The sequence below is a fragment of the Felis catus genome, chromosome B4, assembly GCF_018350175.1.
Source record: "Felis catus isolate Fca126 chromosome B4, F.catus_Fca126_mat1.0, whole genome shotgun sequence".
Taxonomy (NCBI): Eukaryota; Metazoa; Chordata; class Mammalia; order Carnivora; family Felidae; genus Felis; species Felis catus.
Window position 1 is genome coordinate 75,384,341 of NC_058374.1, and position 17,586 is coordinate 75,401,926.

General features: G+C 37.6%; 1 pseudogene; it reads left to right on the top strand.

Annotated features, from left to right (window-relative positions):
- Nucleotides 1-7,205: 7,205 nt before the first annotated feature.
- On the top strand, nucleotides 7,206-8,124 carry LOC101099888 (annotated as a pseudogene).
- Nucleotides 8,125-17,586: the final 9,462 nt, after the last annotated feature.

The following is a 17,586-nucleotide window of genomic DNA, read 5'->3' on the forward strand; positions in this document are numbered from 1 at the left end:
TTCACTGACTCTTGTTGCTGTTTCTTAGCTGATATCAGGTTGTTTTGTTGCCATGTTCTCCTATGGGCTCTAAGTATACAAGTGCACAGGGGAGTGTAGATGAGAGCTGCCCTGACCCCAGCCCCACTCCTTTTCTCATAGGAGGACACTACTGGGTGCCTAATAGACAAGCCAGCTGAAGGCCACAAGTATGATTTTTTTATTATAGTTTACTTTTTTTTATTTCTGTCGGTCTCATTTTGTTTTTCATAAAATGTCCTGTATCTCTTTCCATATTTGAAATATCCTGAAATTGAGTTTTATAAAATAAGAATTATTGGCTCCTTTACATTCCTAAATAACTCATCAGTCCAGACCAGTGAAAGGAGAAATTTAAGGCCCAGTGACCTAGCTCTTGTCAGGATTTGGTTGCTGCAATTGCCCATTTACTACATCACTAAACATGGAAGCAAAAGGTCCTCAGGGAACCCACCTAGCTTCCAGATATTCATCTTCATGCTCCCATTATGTAGAAGCATCTCTGGATACTCATGATAAAGAACCCTCATAAATTTAATAACTTCCTATTTGTCATGAGAAGCCCAAAATGACCAGGCAGCAGTTGTATCATTAGGTTTGGTGGAAATGTCACACCATTAGCTGATGGGAGCATTCTCCCTAGCTTATCCCGAAGTCCTCCAATCTCTAATTCCCCAGAGTCTAAAGTGTCAGATATGGAAAGCACAAGTTTCCCAAACATGTCACTATGAATGGTGATGAGAAGATCTAATTCAACTTTATCCCTATGGTTACTGAGGCCTTGGTATTCTGGCTAATGTGGACAGAGCATCATATAATGGCCATTGCTTCATTGTATAGTCTGCTCCATGGAAGATGTTCACTGAAGATGTGATAATCAAGCTGGCATATCAACCATTTACACTATTTTTACATTCTGTCAGACCAGAAGCTTCCATGTGAGTGGTATAGTGTAGGAACAAGGGACACCATGGTCATGTGGCCATTGTCTCAGCTCTTTGCCCTAAAGTGGGTCCTTTGATACAAGGTAACAATATGCAGGATCCCTAAGTTTATAAATTAGGTATTCTATCAGTCCTTAGATAGGAGGCACTGTGGGAAGGGAAGGTTAACTAATATCTAGAGTAAGTGCTAATACAAGTGGGAAGAAATTAGAGGCTTCTCCAGACTAAAAAATGTCTGATGTAATTAACTTACTGCCAAGAGGCTGGTTAGTCTCTGAAAGATGGTTCTACATCAAGGTTTTGGTATTGCACTCTGCTTTTTACAACTTGGACACTAAGCTGCAACAACAGCTATGTCAATCTTGGTGAGAGGGAGTCTATGCCATTGGACTAAAGCATAACTCCATCCCTGTATTGTAGCTATACCTTTGGCCCATTGTACAAGTACTGAGGTGATCAAGGACAAAAGTTGGCAGGCCCCCACTTGTTGACCCTTCCTGTCCTTCCTGGGCCTTCTTGGTTCATGAGAAACCAAGATCCACACATTTTATGAACACTTATACATTCATCCACTTTCCTTCTCCCAAGACTTCTTTGTCCCACCTTTCAATATTCGTCTTTCTTGGCCACTGACCATTCAGCTAAGCTATTTTCCAGTACCCAAGAGTTCATGTGTAACCCTATTTTGGATCAATTCTGTCTCCATACAAAGTTGATGTCTAGAGTGCACCACCCAAAGTTCTGTCCATTGGGAGACTTTCTCCTCATTACCTCTTGGAGCCACCCCTGAGTAGAAATGTGGTATATATATATCATCAGGCTTTTTCAGCTTGTACTAATTAATTTAGCAAACTCAATCACAAACTAAACCTGGGTTTTGTCTTTCTCCATCAACTGGTCATGGGGAAATTTCTATGAGGCCATAGGTGTGAACTACATTTAGGTGAAACATTGGTGCAATAACAGTGGGTGTCATGAGGCTACCTGCCCATGAGGACTTGATGGTGTTTTATGTCCCAGGTATCAGGGTTTAGCTCAGACCCTGTGCATAATATCCCTCAAAAGATCTAAGTATTTTTATTTTTTCAGTGTACAGTTAGTCTGATAAATTAGCAGTTTGGAAAAAGAATTTGAGTAACAGTTTTGAAAATACTATATGTGACTGTAGGACTTTCCTCAAGGACACTTGGCTTCCCCTTAATGAGATGGACTCTGGGTCTTAAAACTAGTTCACGTCTGGAAACTTGATATGGAACCATGAGTTTTCATGGTGGTAGTTAACATCAGCATTCTGCTCACTATTCCCAATCATGTTTGGGGGCCATTATTAGTGAAGAAATAATGGCTCATTGGCTGCCTATCTCCCCACTATGCACATTGTGATCAGTTATGCATCAGTACAGATTTGCAGGCCAAAACACCTTGGTTGCCAATATGGCCTTGGTGCACATCACAGTAATTGTATTCACCTTACACCTGACTATTAAAGACAGTCATCTGGCCTCTGCTATTCCATAATCTTATTTCCTTTGGCAATAAGTACCCCAATTCCATGGCAGCATCTCCAACCATCAAACCTTGCCTACCTAGGACAGACTCCCCTGAGGTTCTGAGTGATTCCATTGCTCTTTTCAGTAACGAATTCCTTAGAACTTTAGCAAAGGGAGGGCCTCATGAAGAACACAGTCAGATGATGGATACTCCAGCCATAAATAGTAAAACTAAACATGCACAAGTCTTTTTTCTTTCCTTAGTAGGTGTGAGGCAGTTCTGGCAACTTCAGCTAATTTACTCTATTGTGTGGTTGCTTCCATTGCACCCTTTCAGGGACCTAAAATTTTAAAATATGTGATAGTGCTACCATTTAAATAAGTCATCCTTCTCCCACAAATACCTTTAGGATATATGTGCTCCACAAATTCCTGCTAGTACATATTAACTGTATCTTGCTGCCCTTTCAATGAATAAGCTATCTCTTCCTACAGGGATGCCAAATTTTCCTACAGTCCTGAGGTCTAACCTATGTTATTGGTCTAGAAGCAATGAGGGGAAGTTAGGGCAGACCCTGAAGAGGACACACATCATCTTGTGAAACATGTGCTTCAGGCGAGGCTTTTTCATCCAAGCAGTGTGAGAGTGATGGACTTTAATAAAGAGGACTGGGAGAGACCATCACTTCTGAAAGCCTGAAGATTTAAGACAATATGTGTTCAGGGTTCTCTGTCCACCCAAATATTCACATTCCTGACTGCAGGGTTTAGTCCCTTCCTTATCAAGGCCTTTACTTTAGCACAGGAAACCTTCTAGAGCTGCATATTTAGATTTCTTAATGGCTCAGCTACCTTAAGATCAAATCTTGAACTTTGTTTTCGTACAGTCTCCCCTTCTGCAATGGGAAATAAGGGTTTTTTCAATGCTTCCATATAATATTTTTGGATTTGCAGTGTACCCTAAGTTGATAGCTGACTGATTTGAAAATATCATTTTCTATTTCAGGCCTTCTAGCTCAAGTGACAAATGCTTGGCTCTCCACAATCTTTATGATTATCATTATCCACATGTTTTTGAATTGCTGCAGCTACAGCCAATACTTTCACTTCCATATGTACCTCATTCAAATCAAAAGAATCATAGTAATTGGATGTTAAAGGGGTTATCCCCATAGTACTTACCCCTAGGAAAAGTCCCTGCTGCCCCTTAACTGGCAAGGGATGTATTACCAAAATCCCACTGTTCTCTAGAACTTCATCTGGTACCATCTTCTTTTGCATTCTCCCAGAAGCTTTTAATGAGACATGGATTTGGGTACTGGTAGAGTATTTTAGAGAGGATTCAAAGTAAGGAAATGGGAGGCATGAGACAAGAAAGAGAAACCAATAAAGGATGTGTTGATGATTTTATAATGGGAAACTAGAACTCAATCTCACTGGGGACCCTCAGAAAAACCGTGTGATACATAACTCAGGAACTTTCCTCCTGGGGCATTTATCCACTGATTCCCATTTCCTATTGTTTAAGTTTGATCCTGATGGCCATTAACTCCATGAACTTCTGGGTTGAGTATGCGTGCTTGGAGCAAGATCCTATTATTCTAGAGATTATCCTCTTTTGTAGAAGTAAATTGATGCAGGTACTTGATCTGGGAATCTATCACTATGCAGATGAACTCAAGTGGGTCCCATAAAATGTGGCTGGGATATAAATACTATATATTCATATATGTAAATATTTCATATACCTAATTTTAATTTTATAAAAACTAATGTAAATAAAATAATTTTAGTATCCACATACGTTTCCTGCAGGAAGACAATCTTCTAAAATGGACTTGTAATCTAACTTCCTTACAATTCTATTGCTTATGTTTATTTAATAAATTGACAGGGGGGATGAAAATCACTATTAAGCATTCTAGTTTGAATGATAACATTATAGTATATCATAAATAAGTGGGCATTATGATTTATCATAATATATTGACTCAATACATGATACATTCAATAAGTAAATGCTTGCTTAAATGAAATCTTAATCACTAAGCATGAAAATTGTTATATAGCCATCATGTGGCTAAAGTATATATGGATTCATGTATATGGGTTAATCACACCAGAAAAAGTTGACTGGGCAGTTTGGACAAATGACTAGTTATGAGATTTCTTTCCTTTATTATAATTTTTTACTCATTTTATCTTCAACTCACATGTACGCAGCAGATTTACCTGGGTGAAATTGCTTTAGAGTGTCAAGTGAAAAATATTTGTTTTTTACAAAGAAGACAGTTAAAAAAAAAACCATTGCCTTTTCTGTCCCCTGTGAACTTCCCTATCAAGAGTTCACATCTGACAGTTTTGGTCTTTGCTTCAACCTAGAAGTTCCAAATGCCACACTTAAGGGAAACCCATTGGTACTCTTTACTATAAAACCTTCAAGTTCTGACTACAGGGAATAATTGGCATTGCATCAACCATTCTCTGGGCTACTGTTGCCTGGTAGTCAATCCTCAAGGTACCTAAACTAAGCAGCTTTGAGGATTACTTGGACCAAAGTATTCTATATATGGCTGAGACAAGGTTTTTGGAAAACAGAGGAACAAATGAAGAGGTGGCAGGGTGGTTGTGTTTCAGACAATTCGAAAGAAAAAAATTCCCTGTAGCTATTTCACTCTAATAGTGAAGAATATGAAAAAAAAATATTATCAGTAGAATTTTATAACCTCAGTCATAAAACCAGGTATAAAAAAAGTGCCTTCTCCCAATCATTTTTCATTCTTAAAAGTTGAATCAAACACAAGCCCTATAGCCACATCAGGGAGTATACCGTCTGTTGAAGAAGATGTACAGGTAACATGCATTTGGGTATTGGAAATGGAACAGGAATGTGTTGATGGCTGATCAGTTGAAAAGCACTCAAAGTTAACCTTGGTCAGGTTTTGAACTTATTGGGAACAGGGCAACAAAGGAATGGCAGGAAGAGGAAATACACTCAGCCACTGTATAAGTCCTACGAGTGACCCAAAGATCCAATTCTAACACATCTGACCAATGCTAGAACTGATGGATAACATCCAATGTTCAAACAGGCAGAGTATTTTTATAAACCAAACCTGAGTGTTTGGGCAAAGTCAAGGTACAGTGAAAGGTGTTGGTACTAGAGTATTGGGAAGTGTCTCAGGATGAACGTCAAAGGATAAATCTAAATATGTGCATGACTGAATGCTCTATTCCCCTCTTTAAGAAGCCTTCTTAAAATGGACAGAGGAAAGTTATTTAGGAAGAATCTCTTCTTGTGGTAATTCCAGAATAATTTAGAAGTCCTGCCAAGCTCTCAGAGTTCTAGGATCATGGGCTCCTGAAATTCTGTCCCTACTTTACCTCTTTTCTGCCTCGTCTGAGTGAGTGATCTATGCCATGGACACTGGCAAGGTACTCCTTTATATGACCTCTTCCTTATTTGCCTGGAGGTCTGGCCATTCATGGAGCACATATCCATCCCAGAAAGTGATTTCATTCTGGGGCCACAAGTTCACCTTCTCTCTCCTTTGGCATCTCTCAAGTCTGGCTGCTTTTTTGTTCTGAGTAACATTGCCCTCAGTAACTTTAAGGTCTTTAACCCTTGAACATTTCAATGTGATTCCAAATCCCAAACCTTTCAGGTGGGAGATGGAAAAAGGAGAGTATCTATCTTTAGTGATTTCAAAATAACTTTATTATACTCCTTTCAGTAAGGAACAGGAGCAGTAGTGGCAAAAATAACTTTAACTCTGATAGGGGATAATTCTGCATGACGATATTATTTGTTTCAGGCCACAATTGTAATCTCAAATAATGATGACAGTACATTAAGAAATAGTGTACAGGTTTTTAAAATGCACTTAACATATGTTATCACATTTAATTCTCCTAACAACTCTAACAGAGGTATATTGTTATCCTAATTTTCAGCAAGGAAACAGAAGACAAAGACAGTTATGTAACATGCACAATATGGAGCTGGGATTTGATTTTAGTCTGACACAGGACCCTACATCCTTAGTCATTGCACTATTATCTACTCATATTCTAAACTCTTAACTATTAAGAAATGCCCACGTTTTACTAAATATGCCTTTCTACTTCTCAATCCTGATCTTCCAGTTAAATGGCCTTCCTTCCCATGACTTCCTAGAGAAATCATACTTATCCTTAAATTTTTCTTCCTTTATCTTAAATTAGATGACATTAATGACTTCTCTCTTAATCAAACTTAAAGTTCCCATTTCAGTTACTCATATTCTGATTTAATTGCTTGTCTTTATTTTGTATTCTTCTTTCAACTATGACATTTTTTTAAATGTTTATTTATTTTCGAGAGAGACAGAGACAGAATGTGAGTGGGTTAGGGCAGAGAGAGAGGGAGGCACAGAATCCGAAGCAGGCTCCAGGCTCCAAGCTGTCAGCACAGAGCCTGACACAGGGCTTGAACTCACAAGCTGTGAGATCATGGCCTGAGCCGAAGTTGGACGCTCAAGCAACTGAGCCACCCAGGCGCCCCTCAACTATGACATTTTTAAATGTAGGCATCAAATCTTATTCTTTATGTTCCATGTGACTGACACAAAACTTGGCCCATGATGGAAGTTAAGACATATTTTCTGATTGTTTATGATATTACAAGAGAAAGCAATATGAAAGTTGGTTGGAGGAAAATAGAAACTTCATTGCCATGCTTTTCATAATCATATTTAGGGGCCATCCTTTTTAAATGGCCTTGGGGAACCACACCACCATCACAGAGTTTATCCTGCTTGAACTACCTGCTGACCCCCACATTCAGACTCTGCTCTTTGTGCTTTTCTTGGTGATTTATCTCCTGACCCTAGTAGGGAATCTGACAATGATGCTGGTGACCAAGGCTGATTCTTACCTCCACAGCCTCATGTACTTCTTCCTAAGTTTCCTCTCTTTCTTAGACCTCTGTTTCCCTTGTCACTGTGCCCAAGATGTTGGAAAACCTCCTTTCTAAGAAGAAAACCATCTCAGAAGAGGGCTGCCTGGCTCAGGTCTTCTTTGTATCTATCATGGCAGGGACTGAAGTCTGCCTACTCTCAGAGATGGCTTATGACCACTATGTTGCCATCTGCCACCCACTGCTCAATGGCCAGGTGATGAGTAAACAGTGGTATTTGCAGCTAGTGTAGGGTTCATGGAACCTGGGCATTCTGGACACATTCATTAATGTCCCTTTGGCAATGAAAATGGACTTCTGTGATAACCATACCAGCCCACACTACAGCTGTGAGCTGCCCTCCCTCTTCCTTCTCTCTTACTCAGATATTTCTACAAACCTCTTTGTCATATTCTGCTCTTTCCTCCCATATGGCCTGTAACTTCCCTGTCAATCTTCATCTCTTATGCCCACATTATCTCCACCATCCTGAGCATCACCTCCACCTCTGGCAGAAGCAAAGCTTTTTCCACCTGCTCCTCCACCTTACCACAATGATCTTGTTCTATGGCTCAGGTCTTCTTCATTATTTCATTCCAACTTCAGAATCCACCCCCCACTCTGGATCTGATCTCTGCAATATGGTGTGATCACTCCCATGCTGAATCCTCTCATCTGCAGACCAAAAAATGAGGTGAAGGATGCTCTGCAGAGAACACTGGGAAAGTATTTATAATGTTTCCAGTGGCAGAATAAAGAGAGAGGATTATGGGTAATTATAATAAAAATATGTGGCAAAATATCGAGTGAGTTGACATTAAGGGGTACTTCCTGACAGTTCATGATGTCCAGTTTGGCAAAATTAATCAGAAAGGATTAAGAAAAAAAACAAAGACCTATTATATGGTGGATCATTTAGGTCAGTCCTACTTGAAAGCAAAAAAAAAAAAATTGATTAAATATTCATGTAACACTATAAAATTTTGCTTAGAACATGTTCATCAATATTTCTCATTTATTTTCATATATATTAAGATGAGTGATGTAAATTAACTATCATCATTTGTAGTGGTGTTTGAAAGCCATGGTTTTCCTGAATGGAAAATTGCCTGAATCTTTGAATGAGAACAGTCATAACAAGTTCACAGGGCCACTGGGTAATGAATTCTGGTTAAAGTTGCAGGAAGAGAAATGAGTGAGTTACCATAATGGGGCTGAAGACTTCCCAAACATTTGTTTTTATAGAAAGCTTAAGGTGGGAATAGGCCTGTGGAAAATTGCCCTGCTAGAGTAACTTTGCAAACCTGCTAACCATTTCCTGGGTTTAAGTAGTGCCCACAGCCTCAGGGAAAGAGACAGTGACAGGAAAAACGGAAGTACCAGAGCAATGCAATCCTATTTCCAAAACAAGCAGACAGAGGTTAAGTTCTGAGTAGATTTGCAAATTGGACATATTTGGTGGCTTCTACCTTTCCTTTGCAGATCCTTACTTTCCTTGATGCCTGCTCACATCTAAGTGCTCAGAGCAACATTTTTGCTCCCGGCAGGAATCTTGCATTCCCTTAGGTGCCCACCTAACCAATGACAATTCACTGAAGATGAATTTTCCTAAATGTCCTTTATCCTAATGATACATTTCTATAGTAACAATTCATTTAGATTCTATCATCAAAATATTTCCAAATTTCTTGTGAGAGAGAAATATTTGAGCCCCTTTAGTACTTCAGGATGTTTTTCTCTTGGCTTTGGAGAATTTGAGGGATTATTAGTCCATTGACTCAAAGGCATTTCATATTTAAATCATAATTGTAAATGCTTATCAGTAGGCCATTCTTAACAGAAGATTCATCACGTATATAATTTTAAAAATTGTTGCTCTGTTTTGTGCTTTTATTCTACTATCTACAAGAAATAGTAGATCAGGGGTGCCTGGGTGGCTCAGTCGGTTGAGCGTCCGACTTTGGCTCAGGTCATGATCTCACAGTCTGTGGGTTCGAGCCCCGTGTCAGGCTCTGTGCTAACAGCTCAGAGCCTGGAGCCTGTTTCCAATCCTGTGTCTCCCTCTCTCTCTGCCCCTCCCCCAGTCTCACTTTGTCTCACTTTGTCTCTCAAAAATAAATAAATATTTAAAAAATTAAAAAAAAAAAAAGAAATAGTAGATCAATTTAACACCTGCTTAAATTTTTTTTAGTGTTTTATTTTTGAGAGAGAGAGTGTGTGAGAGGGGGAGGCATAGAGAGGGAGGGAAACAGAATCCAAAGCAGGCTCCAGGCTCCAAGCTGTGAGCACAGAGCCCCACGCAGGGCTCGAACTCACAAACCATGAGATCATGACCTGAGCTGAAGTTGGACACTCACCTGACTGAGACACCAGGTGTCCTGACACCTGCTTAATATTCACTTGTGGAGGGGCACCTGGGTGGCTCAGTCGGTTAAGCAGCTGACTTCGGCTCAGGTCATGATCTCGCGGTCCGTGGGTTCGAGCCCCGTGTGGGGCTCTGTGCTGACAGCTCAGAGCCTGGAGCCTGTTTCAGATTCTATGTCTCCCTCTTTCTCTGACCCTCCCTGTTCATGCTCTCTCTCTCTCTGTCTCAAAAATAAATAAATGTTTAAAAAAAATATATTCACTTGTGGATACTGAGGTATTGTTCTATGGACAGCAAAGGTGACAGTCTATAATAGATACTATAAAGCATTTACTGTCCCTTTTCAGTTAATTTCTTGCTATATTCAAAATAAAAGGTTTTGTTACTACATCATATAATTTGTATTAATGTGAACCTATATTTTCTGATTTGAAAGAAACTGAATTCCTTAAGTTATCAAAAGTTTTCATACAGAGAAATGATAGGTCAGTCTTCTCTTCTTTCGTGAATTCCTACATTTATACATAATCGTCAAGATTCCCTCATCCTCTCTAAAACGCCAGAATTTCATTTATGTATTGTTCAACGTGTGTTGGAGTAGTAGCAGCAGATGTATTCTACTGGTGAAGACTTGCAGTGATGGTGGGGGGTTTGGAGCTGCTGGCCAAGCAAGAATTCTTGAAGATGGCTTTGGTGCAAAAAGGTGATTTTATTAAAGCATGGGGACAGGACCCGTGGGCAGAAAGAGCTGCATGGGGGTTGTGATGGGTAACTCATTATATACCCTCAGGTTGGGAGGGGGTTAGGGATAGAGCAAGTCTCTAAGGAATTTTGGAAGCAAGGTTTCCAGGACCTTGAGGGGCTAGTTGTGTTAAGAAAATGCCCTTTATTACCGTTTAGTAAAACCTTCATCATGAGACCCTTCAGATATGTATCAGGTGGCCATAAACTTGGAGTATGACTGCCAGCATATATCTTGGGAGAGTTGAGATAATGGAAGTTTTTATATGTTAAAGTAGACTTACAGGATCCTGAGGGGTCAGGATAATGGTAAGCTAAGATTCCCTTTTGCTCCTAGCAAAGTGTCCTCATGGAAGCAGCTGAACTTCTAGAGGAAGGTCACTCTGCCTGTTTCAAGGACTTGTCAATGGCCTGTAAGCAGCAAGGGAATTACTTTTTCATTTGCCTTTGTTTCCCACATTACCATGGCAAGCACTTAAACCCCTTTCCTTTGTTCTTGGGTAGCCAGGAGTGTCCAGGAATATCACACATATTCCATAAGGGGTAGGGTTGGGGGTGCTGTTAGCCTGTACTTTGTTCTCAGCTCACCCAATGCTCCCTCATCACTATTACCTGTTAGAAAGCCAAGGAGAAAAGGATTTGGTCATTGTTGGCAGTTCATTTTAAAAGAGGAAACTTAGCATCTGTTTCACTGTGAGCCCTATAACCAATTCCAATCCAAGAGGATAATTCCCACTGACATGTTTTTTTTTTTTAATTTTTTTTTCAACGTTTATTTATTTTTTGGGACAGAGAGAGACAGAGCATGAACGGGGGAGGGGCAGAGAGAGAGGGAGACACAGAATCGGAAACAGGCTCCAGGCTCTGAGCCATCAGCCCAGAGCCCGACGCGGGGCTCGAACTCACGGACCGCAAGATCGTGACCTGGCTGAAGTCGGACGCTTAACCGACTGCGCCACCCAGGCGCCCCCCCCCCACTGACATGTTTTATATTATGTTTACATCTTTATACCTAATAAAATTCATATAACATGTATCACTATATATACAGCTTTTTACTTAAATTATATTGTAAGTGACTTTTATGTTAATATAACTAATATTAATTTTAATTATTTTAATAATCTATTATGTTTATATTCCAAAGTGTGCTTGGCATTTTCTCATCATGGAAAATAGTTTATTATTTCACTATTATAATTTATCTTTCATATATTTTACAGTACAGTTCAGGTGACATTTCAGTTCTAAAAATAGCAATGCATTAAATATCTCATAAATATATTTTTGTTATAATTATTTTGATGCTTGGAAATTATTAGATCAAATGTGTATGATGTTTGTTAAGCCTTGTGACATGTTTCAACAGATTATTTTGCCAAGTATTTTACGACTATTGTGATGCCAGCAACGTATGCAAATGTCTCTCTTTCCAATGTAACCTGTATTATTTATACTGCTTTTAAAATATTTCACTTATAGGCCAGGAATCAAATTTTTGTATCTATCTATATTTCTTTTGATACTACTGACATGAACAATGTTACATATTTATTTACTACTTTTCTCTTGTCTAATTATTCATCTATTTTGCCCACTAATATATGCAGTTGGTGATGTTCTTATCAATTTAACTAATACAATAAATACATTAAACATCGTCTGTCATAGTTGATTCCAACTTGTAAACCTCCTTAAAATGTCTTTTAATTTTGTGGGTTTCCTTTTTAGAGAAAGAGAAATGTTAATTTTTGTGTAATCAAACACGTTCAACTTTCCATATGAAGATTCTTTTTTCCTAAAGCTTAGAAAATCTTTTTGTTAATATGAGGCAAATATCAAACATGTTTGCAACTCTTAATTTGTCTCAGAACTTAAACAATTTACATTCACTATCCCATTATTATTGACATAAGGTAAATTTGGCCAGTCACATATATGAACAAGAAAACTTAGAGTAAAGGATGTTAATAAAAATAACCCAACGATGCATATTAAATGGTTTAAGTTGGAATTCAAACTAGGCAGCTCAGAATCTAGAGTCCATGTTCTTAACTATTATGTAACAGGAAAATTGAAATAAATTTGAATTGATCCCACTTATTAATGTAAATAATGACTTGCTCTAGCTTTCTCCACACACACACACACACACACACACACACACACACACACACACTTAGAGCAAACTCTTCATTCTCTACCTGAACTGGTGACCAAATTTCAAGTGTGAGAGTCTGTAAGAAACTCTACAATATAGAAACTTCTATTTCTCATAGAATCTTCACTGATCGGGAAAAGTTCCCCAGTTCCTTTCTATTTTCTCACTCTTTCTTCTAAAGGCATGAGGGTGCATTCCTTCGTAGAACACAGGCTACAAACAGTAATCAAGACTAATCATCTGGTTTTGTTCTTTTCTTTAGTGGTCCTGAGGCCATCTTTGTAGTCCTCTCTTTGTTAAGCAGGCAACTGGTAAATATTTAGTGGCTGCTGTGTTTGATGATTCTAAAGCCATTGTTCAAGTCTGCTACAAGAACTCATATAGTTCTAAAAATTACAAATGCATTTTAACATGGTTTTGCATGTTTCATTTATATTTAAAATTATCTGACTTACTGTCATTATGTGAAAAGGGTGCTAAGGGAATGAAAATTTCCAGAAAAATTTAATGTCAGTTTATACCTTTCTCAAGCCTCTTTTACAAACTCATCCTTAAATGAATTTGACTTCAGGGCACCTGGGTGGCTCAGTTGGTTGGGCATCCGACTTTGACTCAGCTGTGAGTTCGAGCCCCGTGTCGGGCTCTGTGCTGACAGCTCGGAGCCTGGAGCCTGCTTCAGATTCTGTCTCCCTCTCTCTCTGCCCCTAACCCACTTGCATACTGTCTCTGTCTCTCTCAAAAATAAACAAACATCAAAAAAAAAGTCTCATAACCATAAGTAGGTTAATGGGGGTGGGGGGTTGGGAAGTGGTTTAAATGGATGACAAGATGAGCACTGGGTGTCATATGTAAGAGATGAATCACTGCGTTCTACTCCTGAAGCTAAGACTACACCATATGTTAACTAACTTGAGAATTTAAAAAAAGTCAAAAAAAATTTAAGAAACTAATTTAAATTTACAATCATTTTACTTTTGCTGGAAAAAATAAGCTTTGAATAATTTTTTAAAAAATTGATTACCCTGCTATTATCACAGTTATAAAATTACTAATTTTCATATATAATTTGATACATCACAATGTAAATAAGTTACCTTTAAAGTTGCTCAGCAAAAAAAAAGTCTCTTACAGTTTCCCTCTCTCTTTTTAGATTTGCCTCTCTCAATGATTGATTTCTGACTGTTAATTTTGCATTCGCAAAACGAACCCCTCTTCATTATGATATATTATCTTTTTAATAAATTATTTGACTCTATATGCTATGTTTTGCTTGCAATTTTTCCATCTATGTTCGTGATAATTATTGGACTATTTTCTTTTCACGCTCTTGTCAGATTTTAGTATCAGGGTTATTATTGATCTCATAAAACAAGTTGAGGATTCTTCCTACAATCGCCATTCTATAGATGAATTTGTACGTAAAACTGGTACTATTTGTTCACCAGTGAAGTCATGTAGATTGGAGTTTTCTTTATGGAAAATATTGTAATTTCATGTTTAATTTATTTAACAGATACTGAAGTGTTCAAACCTTATATTTTCTCTTGTGTTAGAATTGTTAGGTTGTGTTTCTCAAGGAAATTATGCTATTAATATAAATATTTGATACTTATATTTTCACGAGTATTTGATATATTTGTGCATAACATCCTTCTAATAACTTTTTTATGTCTATAAGATTTGTAGTGGGGCGCCTGGGTGGCGCAGTCAGTTAAGCGTCCAACTTCAGCCAGGTCACGATCTCGCCGTCCGGGAGTTTGAGCCCCGCGTCAGGCTCTGGGCTGATGGCTCAAAGCCTGGAGCCTGTTTCTGATTCTGTGTCTCCCTCTCTCTCTGCCCCTCCCCCGTTCATGCTCTGTCTCTCTCTGTCCCAAAAATAAATAAACATTGAAAAAAAAATTAAGAAAAAAAGATTTGTAGTAATTCTTCCTTTTCATTTCAGATATCACTAATTTTTTAATTATTTATTTATTTTTGGTCAATACTGCAAATTTACCATTTATACTGATCTTTTCAAGAAATCAACTTTGGCTTTCCTTGTTTTCTTTGTTTTCTATCTTGTTTACTGCTCTTGATTATTTTCCTCTTTCCACTTGCTCTGTATATAATTTGCTGGGTTTTTTCCAAGCTTCTTGAGGTGCAAGCTTAGAAAATTGAATTCCACTCTCTCTCTTTTTCTAATAGATGTATTAAAAGATTTCTTGTCTCTCTTAGTACTGTTGTGGCTGTGTCTTACAAATTTTGGTATATTACTTTCATTTTCTTTCAATTCAAAATATTTTCTAATTTCCTTTGCAATGTCTCTTTTAACCTACGTGCATTTAGAAATCTATGGGGGGTGGGGGGCACCTGGGTTGTGCAGTCTGTTGAACATCTGACTCAGCTCAGGTCATGATCTCACAGTTTGTGGGTTTGAGTCCCACCTCAGGCTCTGTGCCAATGGCACGGAGCCTACTTAGGATTCTGTCTCTCCTCTGCCTCTCCCCATCTTGTGGTCTCTCTCTCTCTCAAAATAAATAAATATATTTTTAAAAATAGAGTATCTTTAAAAAAATGTATTTGGGGAATTTTCTATTTATCCTTCTGATATTGATTTCTAATTCAATTTCACTATGCGAGAAAAGATAGTTTACTTTTTCAAACCTCTAAAATGTGGCCTATTTCAGTAAATTTTTTTATTTAACTTTATTTATTCAAACTTTATTTCTATTTCTATTTCTATTTTTTTTTTTTTTTTGTCATACTCTTAGTTGATATTTAACTCTCCTCCAGCTCATGTTCCTTTTTGTGTTTTGCCCTTTCTAGCTTTGGATTGAAATCTTCACAGAAAATTTTAAAACCATTCAGAAACACAGACATACCAATCAAATGTTTGCAAAATACAAAATATGCACCTCACAATAGGAGAAATAGAATCCAGTAAGTATTCAAAATTTATTCACTCTAGTGAATATAAAATAAAATATAATTTCGGGCCAATGTTTAAAATTAAGTATACTAGCAATGTTTAATGTTGGTGAAAATCTAACAAAATAAGCATAATCATATGCTTTAAGCCAAAGTATAAACTGGTTTAATGTCTCTGGATATCATGTAGTAACATGTATCAAGAGTTTTCACAAAGATCATATCCCTTTCCCTAGCTTGTCTGGGTTCAAATAATTAATCGGTTATTGCATCAAATTTTAGCCACAAGACTGCTTATCATAGAATTATCAGTTTTCATGATAACTATGAAAACTATAAATTATTTAACTGTTATATTAGAGAATGCATTATTTGATTAAAGTAAACCCATGCTGGGGCACCTATATGGGTCAGTTGGTTGAACTTCCGACTTTGGCTCAGGTCATGATTTCGCAATTAATGAGTTCAAGCCCTGCATCAGGCTCTATGCTGACAGCTCAGGGCCTGGAGTCTGCTTCCAATTCTGTGTCTCCCTCTCTCTCTGCACCTCCCCTGCTTGCATTCTGTCTCTCTCTGTCTCTCAAAAATAAATAAATGTTAAAAAAAAAAAAGTTAAGTAAACCCATGCTATGGAATACTGTAATCCATATTTTAAAACCACATTTAGAAAAGTATTTAATGTAAAGAAAATCTACACATTAAAATGTTACATAAAAGTGTTACTAAACTATACTTGGATTTAATTCACTATTTACCAAATTTTTATGTAGACATGGAAATCTGGTTGAATGTAGATCCTAATTCAATAAGGCAAGCACAGGTCCTAAGAGCCTGTAGTTCTAACAAGTTCCCACGTGATGCTACTAAGCTGGCTCATTATTGAGTTGAATAGCAAGAGTGTAATCAATTTTGAAGGGAAAGTAGATACATGATAAATAGGTAAATAGATAGATGATAGAGATAGATGATAGATAGATGGTAATTAGATAGATGATAGATAGAGATAGATAAGCAGACAAACAGAATTAAAGGAAAAATGACTTAATACCAGAGTATTCATCTCTAAATGTGTCAAATAAAAAGGGCTTTATATTTTCTTAATTATGGTTTTCTTTTACTTGAACTTGTGTTACTCTTGTTCTGACACTCTATTTCTTATTTTAACAGATACTTCATATAGAAATACAGAGAATCCCCCTAAAAAGAATAAATAATGTATAATACTGCCCATCCAGAGATAACTACTATTAATACTTTGTATACATTCCTTATATGCAAGCACACAGACACCATGCACATGTGAAAATATACAAACATGCATGTATGAGTCATATACAACATTCTTACATTATATAATATATAATAACATTATACATATATGTATATAACTTTTATAATCAGAGAAATAAATAAAAATTACTTGGCATTGATTTCCTGGAGAGAAACAATTGTCCAGACCTGAGCTGTCCAATGTGATAGCCACTAATCACACAAGACTATTTAAATTTAATTTTTTGTTAATTAAAATTAAGTAAAACTAAAAATCCAGTTCCTCAGTCTCACTGGCCACATTTCAAGGGCTCAATAACCACCCGTGCCTAGTGACTACTTTTTTGGAGAGTGCATATATAGAACATTTCCATCACCACAGAAACTTCTCATCACACAATACTAATCTAGACAAGTCTTCCAATCTTTTTGGAACTTTATTTGCTGGCTTTTCTGTTTGAGTAGGGAAAGGGTTAACATTAGGCAGGGATAGATAAGGCAGGCTCCAGCTTCAGGTGGGAAGCTGAAGTGGCAGACAGGTTTGAGGGGGGAAAAATGATAAACCTATTCCTGGGTGACGCGCCATGAGTGGAGTCTCACACTTTCTGATAAGGTCCCAATAAAAAGTCAGGGACAAAAATCCTCAGTGGTTACCCAGTGAGACCCCTCTCCCTCTTGAGAGCTTTACACTTCCCCTCAATAAATTCTATCACTTTGCTCACTCTCCGATGTTGGTGAGATTCCTTTTTTCGACA